We start from the raw sequence: 17,901 nt of genomic DNA on the forward strand, positions 1-17,901 counted from the left end.
TTTCTGATGCTGTGCATACTGGGGGCGCTGGGGGCAAAGCTCCGGGGAGCACAAACCACCTTCCCGTCGTTCTGTAACGCGGACAGCACTGCCTCACTACGGCTATATGCCGTGGGTGCGGCAGCAATGGGGATTAAAATACTGACATCATATTTTGAAGAACTGGAAATAATAGTACTTCATTTTTTATGGAACCAGAAAACAAGCAATATAGCTAAGGCTATTCTTAGTAATAAAAACAAAGTCAGAAGCATCACCCTACCAGACTTTGGGCTGTATTAGAAGTCTGCCGTAAACAAAACACCATGGCATTGACACACATAGACATATGGAACCAAATTTAAAACCAAGAGATCAAACCAATCTCCTCTTGCCATCTGATCTTTGATAAACCAAACAAAAATATACAGTGTGGAAAATAATTAATTTTCAAAAAATGGTGCTGGGAAAACTACATAACCACATGAAAAGACTGAAACTTTCCCCACAAATTTAACCCATTATAAAACTTGTCTCAAGATAGATGAGAGACATCAAACCAAGACACAAAACAATAAAAATCTTGGAAGAAAGCATAGGGGGAAACTCTTGATGATGTTGAGCTAGGGAAAAATTTTATGACAAAGACTTCAGACCCATCATAACAGCAACAAAAATTAACAAATGGACTTAATTAAGCTGAAAAGCTTCTGCATCACTAAGGACACAACAAGGAAAGCAAGAAGATAATCTTCAGAATGGTAAAAGATATTTGCCAGGGTATGAATCTGACAAAGGAATGATAACTAGAATCTACAGAGAACTCAAGTTAATCAACAGAACAGAGTAAACAATCCAATCTACCTCGGGGCAAGAGATACAAACAGAACCTTCTCTGACAAAGACAGACAAGTGGCTAAGAAATATCTGAAAAATGCTCATCTTCCCTGATCATCAGAGAAATGAAAATCATAACTACCCTGAGATACCACCTAACCCCAATGAGAATAGCACACATCACAAAGTCTTAAATCTGCAGATGCTGGTGTGGATATGGAGAGAAGGGAACACTTTTACACTGCTGGTGGTACTGAAAACCAATACAACCTTTTTGGAAGGAAGTATGGAGAATCCTCTAAGAACTCAAACTAGCCCTCCCATTTGATCCTGCATTTCCACGGTGAGGCATCTAGCCACATGGAAAAAAATCGTACTAAATATTTGCACTGGACATTTGCAGCTCACTTTACAATTGCCAAACTGTGGAAACCACCTAAATGCCCACCAACCGAGGAATGGATTAATAAGCTGTAGTTTCTGTATACCATGAAATACTATTGTGCCATTAAAAAAGATGGAGATTTTACATCTTTTTTACTAACCTGTATGGAGGTGGAACACATTCCTCTTCATAAAGCATCAGAAGAGTGGAGAAGAAAGAACGCAGTGTACTCAATTCTAATAAGAAGGCTGTAAGTGGTCTAATAGAAGGTGGGGGGTAGGGAAATGAAGGATGGGGAGAGGGGCGGAGGGAGTAGGGTAAGGGGTCACAGTGTATGGCACACCTCTTGGGGGTGGGACACAATTACAAGAGGGAGTTTCCCTAACAGCTGCAATCGGTGTAACCTAATTCATTGTACCCTTAATAAATTTCAAACAATAAAAATAAATAAAATAAATACATAAATAAATGAATAATAAAATTGAAGATAGAACAAGGTGCTTTTATAAGCTCAATGCTAATCCCATGAAGCCCAAGGATGGCTCAGAGAAGGTGTCCTTAGCTATGGATCATCCCCAGAATCTCTTAATTATGGGTGAAGCTCTTGATCTTGAAACCTATAAAGCAAAGAAAAAGAATGGAGAACCTCATGCACAGATGGTTAATTTGTGAAACTCTGAATACTTGAGTGTCACATCCAGGCTCAGTACTGGAAACTCAGTGCACAACAGGCTGACCTGCAGTCCACCTTATCCAGAGGATAAATTCCAAAGAAGTTTGTCTGCAAAGTCACCAGCCTAGAAGAATTTTTATGTCAAGATGGTTTTTACCACTGAGGAGTTTTTCTGCATCCTATGTGGCCTCAGTTGCAGCAGCTGTTGTGCCTAGGAAGATGATTCAAACCACTCTGAGCAATCTGGTTGTCAAAGGTGCAGACTTGATCATTCAGGAAACAAAACAAATACTCAGAATGCCCCAGAAGAGCTTGTCTTGCTCTGAGGAGTTCAAAGAATTGAAGGATCTGCCACTGAGTGGAGCCAGAAGCCTGTAGCATTTAGTCAAGACCATGACTACAGGGATTATGGGAAGCCCCAAACCTGCCATGCAGTCTGTATCGGCATCGGCCCTCTTAAAACAACAGAAGCAGGGCGGCACCTGTGGCTCAGTGAATAAGGCACTGGCCCCATATACCGAGGGTGACTGGTTCAAACCCAGCCCCGGCCAAACTGCAACCAAAAAATAGCCGGGTGTTGTGGCGGGTGCCTGTAGTCCTAGCTACTCGGGAGGCTGAGGCAAGAGAATCGCTTAAGCTCAGGAATTGGAGGCTGCTGTGAGCTGTGTGAGGCCATGGCACTCTACCGAGGGTCGTAAAGTGAGACTCTGTCTCTACAAAAAAAAAAAAAAAAAAAAAAAAAACAGAAGCAGCAGATGTTGGAGATGAGGGAAAGGAAATCAGAAGCTTTTTGGAGACAATTTCTCCAAGGCTCAATTGAAGTCAAGAGCCTGGCTCTGCCATCCTCATCTTAATAGCCCACTGCCCAATCTGCATAGATGGGGACTGAATTCCCCAGGCTGGAAGGAAGTCTGACCATGTGGATGACCAAGATTGGGTGTGGCAACTCAAAAGGAGATGACGTTCTCTTTTCTGATGAGTCACAACCACCAAAACCAAAACTGAGTGCTTTAGCAGAAACGAAAAACTTGGCTGCTATCACCAAATTAAGAGCAAAGTCCAGGTTCTTACAGAAACACACCAAAACAGCCTCTAAATGATACAAAAGGATTCCCAGTATACCGTGGGAGTGATGAAATGTGTAGAAAAGAACACCATGTTTTCTTCCCAAGCTGAGGATGAATTGGAGCCTGCCATGAAGAAAAAGAGAGAGCAGTTTGCCTGACTGGAATCTGAGTAATTTCAGGAAATTCTAAAAGTAAAGTCAAAGTGCACAGGTGTCCTGAAAGAGGCTGAGGCTGAGCTGCATAAATGCTATTTTGAGGCACTGGTGAAAAAAGAACAAATGGAAGAAAAGATGAGAAACATCAGAGAAGTGAATTGTCTGGTCGTGACATGCAAGGTGAGTACCTACTCCCATCTCCATGTGCTGGAGACCTGTGTCAATGAGCAGCACGACCTCCACTGGCTCAATGGCATGAAAAAGTTTTTCAAGTGTCCCTGTGGGGACAGACTCCCACACAAGCACTGCATTAAACATGGCCTCTAAAAAAAAGGGAGGGAATGCTAAAAGAAAACTCTGGTCCATAGATCAGAGGAGAAATTTTGTTACCAAGAGGAGAACACACCAAATTTCTAAATAGCCTCAAATAACCCTAAAGTCATTTGCCTCAATCTTTTTTTTCTTCATGTGGCTCTGGAAAGGCCTAGGATGGACTCCGGATTGCCTTGGTTTCTGACTGACACCAGCAAAAACCCATGCTGGTTAAGCCCATAAGCCTTGTCTGCTTATTTCTGCAGTTGTGTGGGCTTGACACCAAATTTAACATTGATGTTTAAGTGGAAAACCAGAATATTGTCTTCCCTGTTCTCACTACAGTATTGTGGCAACATTACAGCTTTCACAGAAATTTTTGGCCCCAAACTGGAAGGTAAACCAAGAGGTGTGTTTCTGTACCTCTTGGTTATACACTCCTTTACCTCAATGAAGTTCTAGTGTTACATGGAGATAAAAATATACATTGTATAATGACATTAACAATAGCATCATTGTGATTTTACGAGATACTCTAAATTATCAGAGGTATAACCTTTATAGTTTAGACAAGGGAAGATTTTGATTATGTACAATAGAAAAATAAAAGATTACTGCTTTCACAGAAATTTTTGGCCCCAAACGGGAAGGTAAACCAAGAGGTGTGTTTCTGTACCTCTTGGTTATACACTCCTTTATCTCAGTGAAGTTCTAATGTTACATGGAGATAAAAATTTACATAGTATAATGGCTTTAACAATAGCATCATTGTGATTTTATGAGATACTCTAAATTATTAGAGGTATAGCCTTTATAGCCTAGACAAGGGAAGATTTTGATTATGTACAATAGAAAAATAAATGATTGACAGTTTATTTCAGATAACACTTTTTTGTATTATAAATTTATAAAGCTTGAAAACCACGTTTCTTTGTACCAATAGTGTCATGGACGTGTATTGTGTGCTCAATAAGTATTTGTTGAGTACATGAATAAACAGTTGAATAGATAAATTAGTGCTGGTGATGAATTTTCTTAGAAAAATTTTTCTTAGAAAAGTTTCTTAGAAAAATAAGTTTTGAACTTGTTGAAAGCAGGTTTCTCTAATTGCCTAGATACAACAATATGAAGGCTTTTAGTTTTTAAAAAATATGTGAAATTTAGAAAATTTTATTTATAATTATGGCCATAAATAGAATGATTATATGGATTTATCTACTATCCTATCATTTAAGAGCGGTTGACAATAAATTTGATTTTCACAACAGGCTATGAAGCTCATGTGTTGGAGCCAGAATTCTGGGGTTTGAATGTGTGGTCTCTACTGACCATCTGTATGTGGTGGGCAAATTACTTGGTGTTCTGAGCCTAGTCTCCTCCTTTATAAAACCATACAGGATGATAACATCTCTAAAACAGTAGCTACATCACAAAGCTCTTGTAAGGATTCACATTAATTAAATACATGTACAGTGTTTTAAGTACTACATAGTAAGGACATAGTAAGTTGTGAAAATACAGATGAAAAACATTATTATTATTGTTCTTTTTTAAAGACAGAGTCTCACTTTGTAACACTTGGTAGAATGCTATGGTGTCACAGCTCACAGCAACCTCAAACTATTGGGCTTATGCGATTCTCTTGCCTCAGCTTCCCAAGTAGCTGGGACTACAGGCCCCGACCACAATGCCTGGCTATTTTTAGTGACAGTGTCTCACTCTCGCTAAGGCTAGTCTTGTACTCATGAGTTTAGGCAGTTCACTGCCTCTGTTTCTCAGAGTCCTGGGATTACAGGTGTGAGCCACTGCTTCTGGTCTTGAATTTAACATTATTAATATTATTACAAAAAGAATTTCCCTCATATAAGTATGTTAGAAAAATAATGCAAATAAGTCTTAGTGCCTATAAATGACCATGTTTATTAAAAAGGAGAGTGACAAACACCTGGTATATTTCAATCAAATAATGCAAGTATGATTGTCCTTTCTCTTTTTCAGAAAGCTTGATCTAAATGTAATTCTTTGTTAGGATGTTATGTAGTAAGTTTTCTTCGTCTCTTAATGTTACTGTTTATACTTCAATCCCTCTTGTAGAAAATGATTGATTTTACATTATGTATTAAAAACCCTAAAAACTCTATAAGTAGGAGAAATAAATGACAAATGCAGATATTTTATTAAACAGCAATTGTTTTAGATATTTTGCATTTGTATATTTCCTATTTGCTAAAAGGAATTATTTGTGTTTTTTAGGCCTACAAAGAGAACATCTAAGAAAAAGAACAAGGTATTACTAAAAAATCATCAAACATGTCATTATTTGAAAATATAAAGTTAAAGTAAAAAACAGAGTCTTTTGCTATAAAGACATTTCCTTTAAAAACTGATTAAGGAACCATAGCCATAGGTAAAAGTGTCATCCTTTTAGCACACATCAGTACTTTACAAAATATCTGTGGTTTTGCTCATATAAAAAATAGATAATTTTTTTTTCATTCCTGAGATACTTTATGAAGAAGAGTATTTTCCATCTCCATCCATGTAAACATAAAAGAGGTAAAGTGGTAGAAATAATCAACACATTGAATCCCGAAATGGCATAAATGTGTTTATGATCTATGTACAAATGAATTAATAAAAAAAAAAAAGAAAGAAAGAAAAGAAAAGAAAATGGATAACTACCACTTCTGTACATTTAGACTATGCTGTAAACATTTGGGGGACATTTTGAAGCACTGTTCTTTATTTTATAGGTGAAAAATCAAATACACACTATGGATGACCATGATGACATAACCTGGTCATCTGAGGGAGACTCAGAGGATTATGAGTTGCCTTCTGTTAATTATAAGAATTTGACATTTCTTGCTAAACAACATGGAAAGCACTATAAAGGTAGGACCATTGGATGAGTGTAAGGCCTTTTTATGTGTCCTACAGTAGCATATGCATTGCTTAGCACTGCACCATTGAGCACAGAAGTGTTATGGTGACATTAATCTCAGAAATGTGCTGTATGTTCATATACAATGAGAACTAGGGTATGTTGTGAACTCTCAGTCAAAGAGCTCTGACAATCCCACTGTACTTCTCTCAGTGTGAATGACACCCCCAGTGTGTTGCTGACCCTACTTCTCTCTTACGCTTTCCCAAGATCAGGTTGCCATTATCTCCCACTCGGAATGCTAGGGTAACCTTGGAACTGCTTTCCTCACAACCCCATCTCCTGAGGCCATGCTCTACTCTGCAACCATTATATATATCATCAAGCCTCTGTGAGTTGACCTCCCAAGGGACTATAATGAACTGGTCAACACATGGAGATGGCCAACATAAGGAACTAGGCCTACTGTACAGATACGTATGTGTGGTGCATGTGTAGTCAACTTGAGGTCAAATTGAGGTGGTCAGTGCAGGACGGTGGTCAACTATGGAGGGTCTACTGTACTTTTAAAAATAAGGATCCCATTGTGTTAAAAATCCTTGTTGAAAATACATTTACCACTTCTCATTATTATAAGATTAGAGATCTCAACTCTAGCATTATCCTGCTAGAGTTGTGTCTGGCTGTTCTTTCCTGTGTGTTTCGGTCACTATCTTAGGTGTTTGTTCCTGCTTTCAGTGGCTTTAGAGAGGCGTAATTAGTATATGATCAACTGTGCACATTTCTAATGTACAATATCATAAGTTTTGAAACATACAAGTGAACCCATGGCCATAATAAGAGAGTTAACATATTCATCACCCACAGCACTCTCCTCCTGGCGTTTTGCATTCCCTTATTTTAGAACCTGCTAAGTTACTTTCCATAGTATTCATAGTATTTGTACCATTTTCCATTCCTGACAGCAGTCCATGACAGTTCCATTCTCTGCATCTTCACACTCAGTATATCATTGTTTTTAATTTTAGACATTCTGATGTGTATGCATTGTGCATACTATTTTGGTTTCAATACACAGCATCCTAATGACTCATAATGTTGAGCATCCTCCCATGTGCATATTTGCCATCTGTACATCTTCGATGAGCTATCTTTGCAAATTTCTTGCCATTTAAAAAATTAGACTGTTCTTCTCTTTGTTGAGTTTTAAGAGTTCTTTATATATTCTGGATACAGTTTCTTTACTAGCTTTGTTTTTTGCAAGGAATCTTTCCTGGTTTGCATTCCAAGGAATGTTTCCAAACATTCCAAAAACTGTTTCCCAGTTTTCATTTTTTAATAGTATTCCAATGAATTCTGTTTTATCTGTTTGTTTAATTATGGCATCTCCACATCCCTCTCTCTCCAGACACCACTCTCTCTCTGCAGCCCCTGCTTCCTCAGTAGTCACTGTCTGTGATGCCATCCAGAGGTCTACACAATGCCTGGGGCTCTCTGGGAATTCACCAAACACTCTGAGCTCTGCAGTGGGTAGACTTTCAGGCAGCCAGGCTCTGGGCAAAGGGTTAACTGTGCATTCAGAGTTTTAGGGAAAATATTTGATTGCTTTTATGACCAGTAGGATGGCACCTAAGCTCATAGGTGGGACCTCCCTGGAAGAGGAAGTACATTAAGGGAAAAGGATTAGGTGGCATGATTCAGGTTGGTCAAATGATACAATTTCTGGAGAGGGTGCATGGGTGGCAAGGGCCTACGTATTATGGGGTGAAGCGGTAGAATGGTTCTGGGCGAGTGAATTTGAACAGTCCCTGCCCTGAGTCTCCAAGGCAGCTACTGCTGCTGCCACAGATAGTGGGAGCCCAGAGAGCTGCTGGGTTTGTGCCTGATTAACTTTCTAGCAGGAGAATGATCATGGAGGTGGTCACTGCCAAAGTGAAAGGTTTGCTTCCAGAGGAGATAATGGACACTGGTATAACTTCAGTTGGTGACCATAGTATTGAAGCTGGGGAAGACCCAATTCCCATAGAGACAGAAGTGGAAGAAATTGTCAACATAAATTTTACTGGTGGCTCTACAGCCATGCCTATTTCCACGGAACCAATCACAGTGGACAGTAAGCACATTAACCAAGTTACAGCGAATGCCATAATTCCTAAGGCAGATTGTAACACCACAGTGAAACCAGCTTTTCCAAGTGGCATTCACAAATTTGGTGCTCAGACTCCTATGACTATATCAGTCCATCATATTATGTTAAACAAAATATCACAGACAGCTGATGTTAAACTGGTAGTCAGAAACATAAACCAGATGAAAAGAAGTTAATTTTAATCACTTTGGTTAAGTCTCATTCTAGCACTACCCCATAGCCAACTACCACAGACTCAGAAAGTTACAACTGAGGCCCAATCATGAGATACTAAGTTACCACTGTAGCAAATTAAAATAGTTAATTATGGGAAGAAGGCCAGAGGTGAAACCTGTCATTGGAGTCTCAGCACTGACCCCAGGAAGTTAACAGATGACATGTAACACATGTCCTTGGTGTTATAGACCAAACAGTAAAAAACACTACAGATTGCTAAGAAGCCTCAAATACCAACCTCTGGTTTGGTAATCAAGAAGCTGATCTTTGCAAAACCAAGTAATAGGAAAGCAGTTACAGGACAGACAACTCAAGTATCACCTCCAGTCATTGCAGGTAGGGTTCTTTCACAGTCTATTCCCAGAACTCCATCAAAGACCACAACAATATCTGAAAGTGGTTTTATTGGATCGCCTTTAAATTATACAACACAGACACTAAAGAAAATAGCCATATCTCCTTTGAAATCACCAAATAAGGCAGTGGAATCAACTGTGCAGACCATCACTGTTAGGGGAATAAGCACATCAAAGTTTAAAGCAATTACACCTCTGGAAACTGCTCTCAATGTCCGGAAGATTCAGTTACCTGGAAACAAGTTTTATTATATCTGACTTCTTACTGCCTCACAACCAGTAGCTCACCCCAGCCAGTTAGTCAGAATCCCAGTACAAACACTCGACCTTTTCAGCAAGCAAAGCCATTGGTTGTGAATACTACCACAGTGCAGATGTCCGTTCCAATTATCTTGCCTTAGGTTGTCAAACAAGTTGCTCCCAACCAATCAATCTAACTTCACAAATCATAACTACCAGCCACCCACAGGACCGGCTCATCATGCCTGCTGCAACACTGCCACAGATTCAGCCCAACCTCACCAATGGACCACTAGGCCTTGTCCTGGCAGTGTCTTGGCCCCAACTCTGGGAACAGGGATTGTGGGCTATGCTGTGCTTCCAGCTCAGTACTTTACTCAGCTACAGTAGTCTTCATACGTGTCTATAGCAAGCTATTCTAATTTCGTTGGAATATTTGGTATCCAGATCCAGTCGAGGCTTCCATTCAAAGGCATAATCCCATCTGTGTCTTCCATTGGGCCTAGAAAGCCCTGTAAGTGTATAATATCACTGTGTTTGGCATTATATTCTGATTGCTTTGCAAATAGTGAATTTTACAACAACCGCAATTGTACTAGTTATTATAACAATTTGGAACATGAAAATGAAAGGCAAAAAGCAATAAAAGCATGCCTTGACAGAAATCCAGAAGGCTTCAAGCCTAAGATAGGGAAAGGAAAGGAGGGAGAATCAGATTGAAATCATAGCAAAGGATGTAATTGCAAATGATCAGGCTGTCTTAAAAACTATTGTGAATGCTATGAGGCAAAAATAATGTGTTCCTCAATATCCAAATATAATGGGTGTAAAATTTTGAGAAAGCCCAGAAAGAAAGACATTGATGCACTTGGCAGAGGCAACTGAAGTAAGAGTACAGCAACAAACAGCAGCAAAAACTAAGTTGTCTTCCCCAATTTCAGACTACTTTAGTAGGCCAAACCAACTTTGAATAGTGGATGAGGAAAATTGTTGTTTACAGTCGTGACTAAGGAAGTAGCTGAAGCCATGTGTGACTACCTTCTTGCCCAGACAGAGCAGGCAGACAAGAAGGGAAAATAAAAATCAGCAGCTGAAAGGGTAATAGGAACACATGTATAAGAGGGACTTTGCTTGACAAATGCAATTAGTATAACCTGGATTTTTGTACGCTCAATGAATCCCCAAAAATAAAAAAAGAAAAGGATTTGGATGAGGTTTGATGAGCATCGTTAACTTAGCAGGAAAAGCAAAATATGACCCCTGTGCCATGAATTGCTAGCTCTTGTACAAAAGACTGATAAATGGTACAGTACAGAAAATTTAAGGTGCAGGGACACTTGATGTTTTGGCAAATGGTTTAACAGTTACTGTGTTTTAATTCACTTCTTGTTTTAAGAGACTTCAAATTATAACATTGAAAGGGAAGAGATTTAAAATGAGGAAATTAGTACATTTTAAATCTTAGTTAAATCTGCTTATGGCCTAAATTAAACTTTCCTTTCTTGTATTATATAGATTTTTCATTGGCTTAGGTTTTTAAACAGTTAGATGGTCTATCCTTCTGATTCTATTGACAAAGAATATTTATAAATTACTATAATTTACAATGTGTGGTGTCACATGATTTTTTTCAGTAGAGAAGGTCAAAGTACCAGTGGTTGTTAACCATTCATCCTTTGAGTATAGATTTAGAGCGTATTCAGACAGAATCTCTAACTTAAAAAATTCTTGAGAAACATTCAGATGGCCTTTTGTGTTTAGAAAGCACCATATTTTAAAGAAAAATCAAGTTTTAAGGTGGATTCTGGAATAATAATATCTTGTTGTTAATTTGGGAATGTCAGAAGGGAACCCTCAGGCACACTCTTAAAATTAAGAGGGGGAGAGGGATAGGGTGAGTGGAGGGAGGGTAGTATAAATGTCTAAACACATAACTAAGAAAATTTGGTGAAGGCTATATTAACCAGTTTGATGAAAGTATTTCAGATTGTGTACAGAACCAGCACACTGTACCCCATAGTTGCATTAATGTACACAGCTACGATTCAATAAAAAAAGAAAAAAATAAACATATAAAATATTAAGGGGGGTAGCACCTGTGCCTCATTGAGTAAGGTGCTGGCCCCATATACCGAGGGTGGCAGGTTCAATCCTGGCTCTGGCCAAACAGCAACAAAAAAATAGCCGGGCATTGTAATGGACACGGATAGTCCCAGCTACTCTGGAGGCTGAGGCAATAGAATCACCTAAGCCCAAGAGCTGAAGATTGCTGTGAGCTGTGACACCACGGCACTCTACAGAGGGTGAAAAGTAAGACTTTCTCTAAAAAAAAAAAAAGTAAAAAAGACAGTAAATGATAAATGATACTTAGAGAATTAACAATGTGTTTCTATGATAAGGAATGGCCAACAAAAACTCCCATTTTCTCTCAAAGAGTTGGCATGTATTTGAAATAATAAATTGTCAAAGTCATTACTGAGTGCTATACAAATAAGAGGTGTGTATAAGTAGAAGTAAACTTATCATGTAGTGATTATATAGAACCTCACATTATTATCAAGTATAAAATTTGGCCTGTGAAGAAATAAAGAATCAGGAAGCTGTAAGAAATGAATTTGGAGAAGGATTTTTCATCTATACAAATATTTCTCTTTGTAAACTTTTGAACTAAGAAGTTTCAAATCAATACATGACTCTTACTTGATTTACTGAAATGGGCTTCCCAACAAAGCCTTCAAAATTATAATGGGAAAAATTCTTTTTATAACAGTAGTCAGGCATGTTGTCCATTGCTCTATTGGTTTGTTTTTATAATGGAAGTTTAATGTAGCATGATTTTACTCAGTTATTTGGGTAAGCGGAAGGTATGAGTATAATTACTCAAATAATCTAAATCATTTTCAGTAATTCAAAAACTCTGAATTTAGGAGTGTGTTGTAATGGGACTCTTGGTTTATAACAATAAAAAGACCATGTTGGAATTCAGTAATTTTGTTAGGTACCTTAATCCTCAGTAATTATTCATGTATGATTATTGCAGTTCCTAAAGGGACTCTATAGTGTTTCTGTATGTAGTGAGAATATACATTCATATGAACGGGCCTGATACAGGCAGTAGAAACTAAGTGATCCAAAAGAGGATTCCATTATTCAATAAACAGAATCCTTCCTTTTGAAATTTGGATTTATAAAATTATAGGGCATTGACTTTAAGTATAGATAGTGCACACATTCTTAGCACCTCAATCTAGTATGTTTAATTAAAATTTTTATAAATGTAAATTAGCGTAAGATGATAAAATAATGTCTAGTCAACTTATTTTCAACAAATCGGAATATGTTTTTGGTCTAGGCCTAAATTTTGTTCATTTTGCAAATATTCTGTATTAATTCTAATTGCACATTTGTGATGTGTATTTCTATACAGTGTGAAGAAAATGTGAAATTTTGTTTTCAATTGTAGATTATATGTGGTGGCATTGTTTAAGAGTGTTTGCTTATAGAAATTTTGAGGTGGAATCAAATGCTACCAGTTTTTCTGATTTTCAAGAAGCTTTGTAAAATACTAAGCCATTTCCTTCCTCTGTACTGAACATTTTGTATTTAAGCATTTGCATCAAATTGCTGAACAAAAGAAATAGCTATATTAATTCAACAATTTTAAAAAATACTTGAAGAGGGTTGGGCATATAATTTTTTAGCTCTAATTCTATCACAAAGTAGAAAGATTAAATTTATATTTGTTAGAGCTATTCAAAGAATACAATTTTCTACACTGTAGAAACAGGACAGCCAATTAGTAATACAAAAAAATTTAACTTTTATACTGTCTTAAAAGAAATCAATTTCATTTTTTTTAATGTTAAGGATTCATTGAGAGTACATGAAACCAGGTTACACTGATTGCATTTGTTAGGCAAAATCCCTCTTGCAATCCTATCTTGTCCCTAAAAGGTGTGGAACACACCAAGGCTCCACCTCCCCCTCCTCCCCGCTTCTACTATTCTTTTCCCCACACCTCCCTCCTTTCTCTCTCTGCTCTCCACTTTCCCTACCCCTACCATGTCCTTAATTTCATTAATTGTCCTTAAATTAAAATTGAGTACATAGGAAAAATAGTAATTTCTTAGTGCAAAGTGGAACAGGGCATTACAAAGGTGGCAAGAATATAAAGTGAGCTCCCAGTTTCAAAATGTGTCAGAGACAGAGAGCACATACCCTCGCTGCTCCCATGTTCCTCACTGTTAGGGAGGCATGAAAGACTGAAGTCTCTGATCATGCAGAGGTGTGTTTCATCTAACACAGAGGAAAGGAAGCATAGGGTCAGGCACAAATGTATATAATTCAGTGTCATATAAACTATTATACTTTATTGAACAGTAGTATCATATACTTCACAATAAGGAAGCTAGAATGGAGAGAAGAGGGTTAGTTATGAAGATATATTGGAAAGTATAGCCTGATAAAAAGTCCATCAGAAACTTGATGATTTGTGATGCCTTTTCATCTTGGAGTATGTTACACGGAGGGACTGGTGGTGAGATTCTAAAGGGGAAGCTCAGGTAAGGAAAAGTGGACGCAAATCACTGCAGACCAGAGCTTCTCAAACTTTCTGATATCTCCTGGATACCTGGTTAAAAATGCACTTTGTGATTCAGTAGGTCTAGGTATCTTCATTTCTAATACACACAAGTGACGCTGAGGCTGCTGGTCCTTGGATCCCCATGAGTAGCAAGGGTATACACTTGCCTATAGAGAAATCTGGAAAAAAAGCCTGGAAGAACAGTTTCACCATAGCAGGATCAAGAAAAGGCATTATTTTGCTCTTATTTCTGAGCATGAGTTTAGCTGGAGAAGAAGGAGCAAAGAAACAAAGAAATCAAGTTATAAATGTGAGATCGTTTTGCTAAATGAAGAGGGAAGAAATGGCAGAAATAATCCATGAAAACAATGGAAGACCACAGGGTTACAGAATACTTTTTGAAGGGAAGAGACATTCTGGGTAGGGAAAGAGAGTGGAAAGAAGAAAATTAACTAGGTAATTTTGTAGTTAATGATGAGGAAACTTGAGAGTACTGACCAAGGTGGATTTAGGAAACTGGCAGTCACACAAGATAGATTGTTGCTGCCCCAGAGATCACTAGAAGCAGGAGAGTGCTGGAATTGGGGTAAACCAGAGAGATGCATGTCTCCTCTTCACAAATGCCAGGCATCAGAGATGCATGTTGCATTGATATTACGTTATCAAATAAGACTAATTTGCATACAAGCAGTGGCTGCTTTTTTAATACAGATTTTTTGTTCTACAAAATGACTATTTTCCAAAGATCTTAAAAGATTAATAGGATATACCAAAGGAAACTAATTTCATAAAAATGTAATTATCTTCCATGAGTTGGCAATTATGAATTGAGCTGCATTGAACAATCTGGTGCAAATATCTTTATTGCCAAATGACTTTTGGTCCTTTCGATATACACCTAGAAGAGGAATTGCAGGATCAAAAGTCAGGTGTACATTTAGATCCCTGAGTGTTCTCCAAACTTCCTTCCAAAAGGAATGTACTAGCTTGCATTCCCAGCAGCAGTGCAAAAGTGTTCCCTTTTCTCCACAACCACGCCAACATCTAGAGTTTGGGGATTTTGTGATGTTAGATGGTATCTCAGAGTAGTTTTTGTTTGCATTTCTCAGATGATTAAAGATGGTGAGCATTTTTTCATGTGTCTGTAGACCATCTGCCTATCTTCAGAGAAGCTTCTGTCCATGTCTCTTGCCCACAATTAAATGGAATCACTTTTTTTTTTCTTCTTAGTCATATGTTTGAGTTCTCTGTGGATTCAGGTTATTAGACCTTTGTCAGAAATATAACTTGCAAAAATCTTCTCCCATTTTGACGCTATTTGCTTTATTTACTGTTTTCTTGGCAGTGCAGAAACTTTTTAATTTAATCAGATCTCAGTAATGTATTTTTGATGTTGTTTCAATTGCTCGGCATGTCCTCTTCATCAAATATTCTTTCAGGCCAGTTTTTTCAAGCATTTCCCTGCACTCTCTCAATGAATTTTTTATAGTTTCATGTCTTAAGTTTAAGTCCTTTAACCAGTGAGAGTCAATATTTGTTAGAGGAGAAAGGTGTTGGTCCAGTTTGAGTCTTTTACAGGTTGCCAGCCAGTATACCAGGGAATACTATGCAGCATTAAAAAAAATATATGGAGACATTACCTATTTTATGTTTACATGGTTGGAGCTGTAAAATACTCTTCTTAGTAAAGTATCTCAGGAATGGAAAAGAAAATCTAATGTACTCAGTGCTACTGTGAAACCAATTTATAATCACTCACACTTGTATATGAAAAATGAAACACAACTTTAGCCTAGAATGAAGGAGGGAAGGGGAGGGAGAAGAGAGAGGAGGGAGATGGGTTGATAGAGGGAGGGTTAGTAGGGGGATCACACCTATGGAGCATATTGCAAGTACAAGTTGGATCTATCAGGTGTAGAACACAAATGTCTTAATGCTGCAATTGGGGAAATGAGGTGAAAGTTATGTTGATTAGTAGGATGTAAGCCCTCCAGTTTGTACAAATAATCAACACATGGAATCCCATTTGGCATAAATGTACTTATGATCTATGTACAAGTGACTTAATTAAATATATATGTGTGTATATATATTTATGCATTCATGTTTTTTTCAAAACTTTCTTATTTTTACCAAATATTGCTTTTATTTTGAAATGTAAAAGGTTATTAATTTCATATAATTCTGTGAGATCTCAATTTTTTTTCTTTTTGGATAAATGTTTTGATACTTGAAATGTATTGTTCATAATTTCTTTGATGTATTTTATATGTCCTTAGGTGAGTGGGTAATGAAACTCTTAGATGGCAAAAGTAGATGGTAGAAGAAATGTAGGTGTATCTGCAGCTTACATGGATATGGAACAAAGAGAATGTTTATATTAACTATTATTCTACAAGTGTACATCCATGCTGCTCTATTAAAAATACTTTCTCTAAGAGAAATATATTATAGATTCAACCCTACTGTCATTAGAAGTGTGTCCTTTATAAATAACAAAACAAAGATCAGATGATTACTTACGTGCATAAATGATGCTTTTGTGTCGCATTAAAGCTATGCTAAAGGCTTCTACCATCAGTCTTGTCATTTGTTCTCTCAGGGGTATGATTTGCTCCTCTGATTAAAGACACCATTCACATTGCCATATGTGCACTGCCGTGTTTGAGTGGTTTTCCTCTGAAATACTTTAGAAATCTTAAGTGGATGTTGTACTAAATGTATGTTCCCTTACTTTTCTTTGTTTATTTCTGTCATATTGGTTTCCACATCAAACTGTTCGAAAGCTTTTTTATATATATTCATATATATAGTGTGTGTATATATATATATATATATATATATATACATGAATGATAGTCATAATGGCTTTTGTATTATATAGGTGTATCCACAGATATTTATTGTATTGTTTATTAATATTTAAAAAATTAAAATACAAAACCAAGATTTATATGTTCATTTATTTTATAAAAACATGCATCCTATATGGGACACTGATATTTGATATCCAAAATATTTCCATAAACATTCACTTATTTCAGGCCCACATTGCCTTTATTTTCCAATATGTCCTTGTAATTCATTTTCTGCCATTCACTTGTGTTTTCTGAAATTCATCTTCCATATAGAGTTTAGAGTGATTTACTTAAGTGAAAATGGGATAATTAATATCTCTTTGAAATATTAACATCCAAGCACCATGAAATTTCATAGAAGGATTTCTGCTATCCCTTCTTGTCTGCATTTTTTTCTGGCATTCCTGAGCTTCTAGAATGCCTGGCTCACCAATCCCTCTACTGCAGACAAATACATATACATATGTTTCTTCAGGAATTGTTTCCTCTCTCTCCTGCTTTCTGTCCTGCTCTCATTGTTTCCTGGCTCCTATGCCCTTTAATTTGGCTCATCTAACATTATAAGTATCAGCTCAGACATGATCTCTGAAAAACTCATTTTTGACAGTTTTATTTATATTCCTTCCAGCCACAGCGTCAATAATTATTGAGTAAAACAGATAAAGACTGTTCCAGAAGTTTTGAAATATTGTGCTTATAGTCCAGGGGAAAGGGTAGAGACATGGCAAGAAACGACTTACAGTTTAGGTAGAAACATTGAAGTAGAGATGACACTAGAGTACTAAGGCCGCCCTGAGGGAGAAGATGCCTATTTATCTGGAGAAACAGCAGGAATCAATGAAGGCTTCATGTTGCAGTCTGAGGCCTTAAAAGATAAAATAAAATTGTTATAATATCACAGTAAATCTTTTCACATGTAACAAACAGGATGCACAATGATGAAAATACAAAAAGTAACAGAAATTTGTGAATTATTAATAAAACAACATGCACAGCATGCTTTTCAAAGGTACTATTATGAAATAGAGAACAATCCACAATGTTATTTCATATGTGTGTATTGTATATTTAAATTCTGTTTTTCTTCTGACATTATGTGTGTATACATTAGGTGGAAAAATTTGTGAGTAAATCTGTGATATGTCTGTATTTGTTGAACCTAGTGACATCTAGTGCCCTCTGGGTTGTTTTGCAAAGTTTTGGATAAT

The 17,901-nt window shown here is 37.1% G+C and overlaps 2 pseudogenes; both read left to right on the forward strand.

Moving 5' to 3' along the window:
- The first annotated feature begins 1,669 nt into the window (after positions 1–1,669).
- Positions 1,670–3,527, forward strand: LOC128579647 (protein MCM10 homolog; annotated as a pseudogene).
- A 4,676-nt stretch (positions 3,528–8,203) lies between these two features.
- LOC128579643 (protein lin-54 homolog) lies at positions 8,204–10,532 on the forward strand (annotated as a pseudogene).
- Positions 10,533–17,901: the final 7,369 nt, after the last annotated feature.

This window comes from Nycticebus coucang, unplaced genomic scaffold (assembly GCF_027406575.1).
Source record: "Nycticebus coucang isolate mNycCou1 unplaced genomic scaffold, mNycCou1.pri scaffold_102, whole genome shotgun sequence".
Classification (NCBI taxonomy): Eukaryota; Metazoa; Chordata; class Mammalia; order Primates; family Lorisidae; genus Nycticebus; species Nycticebus coucang.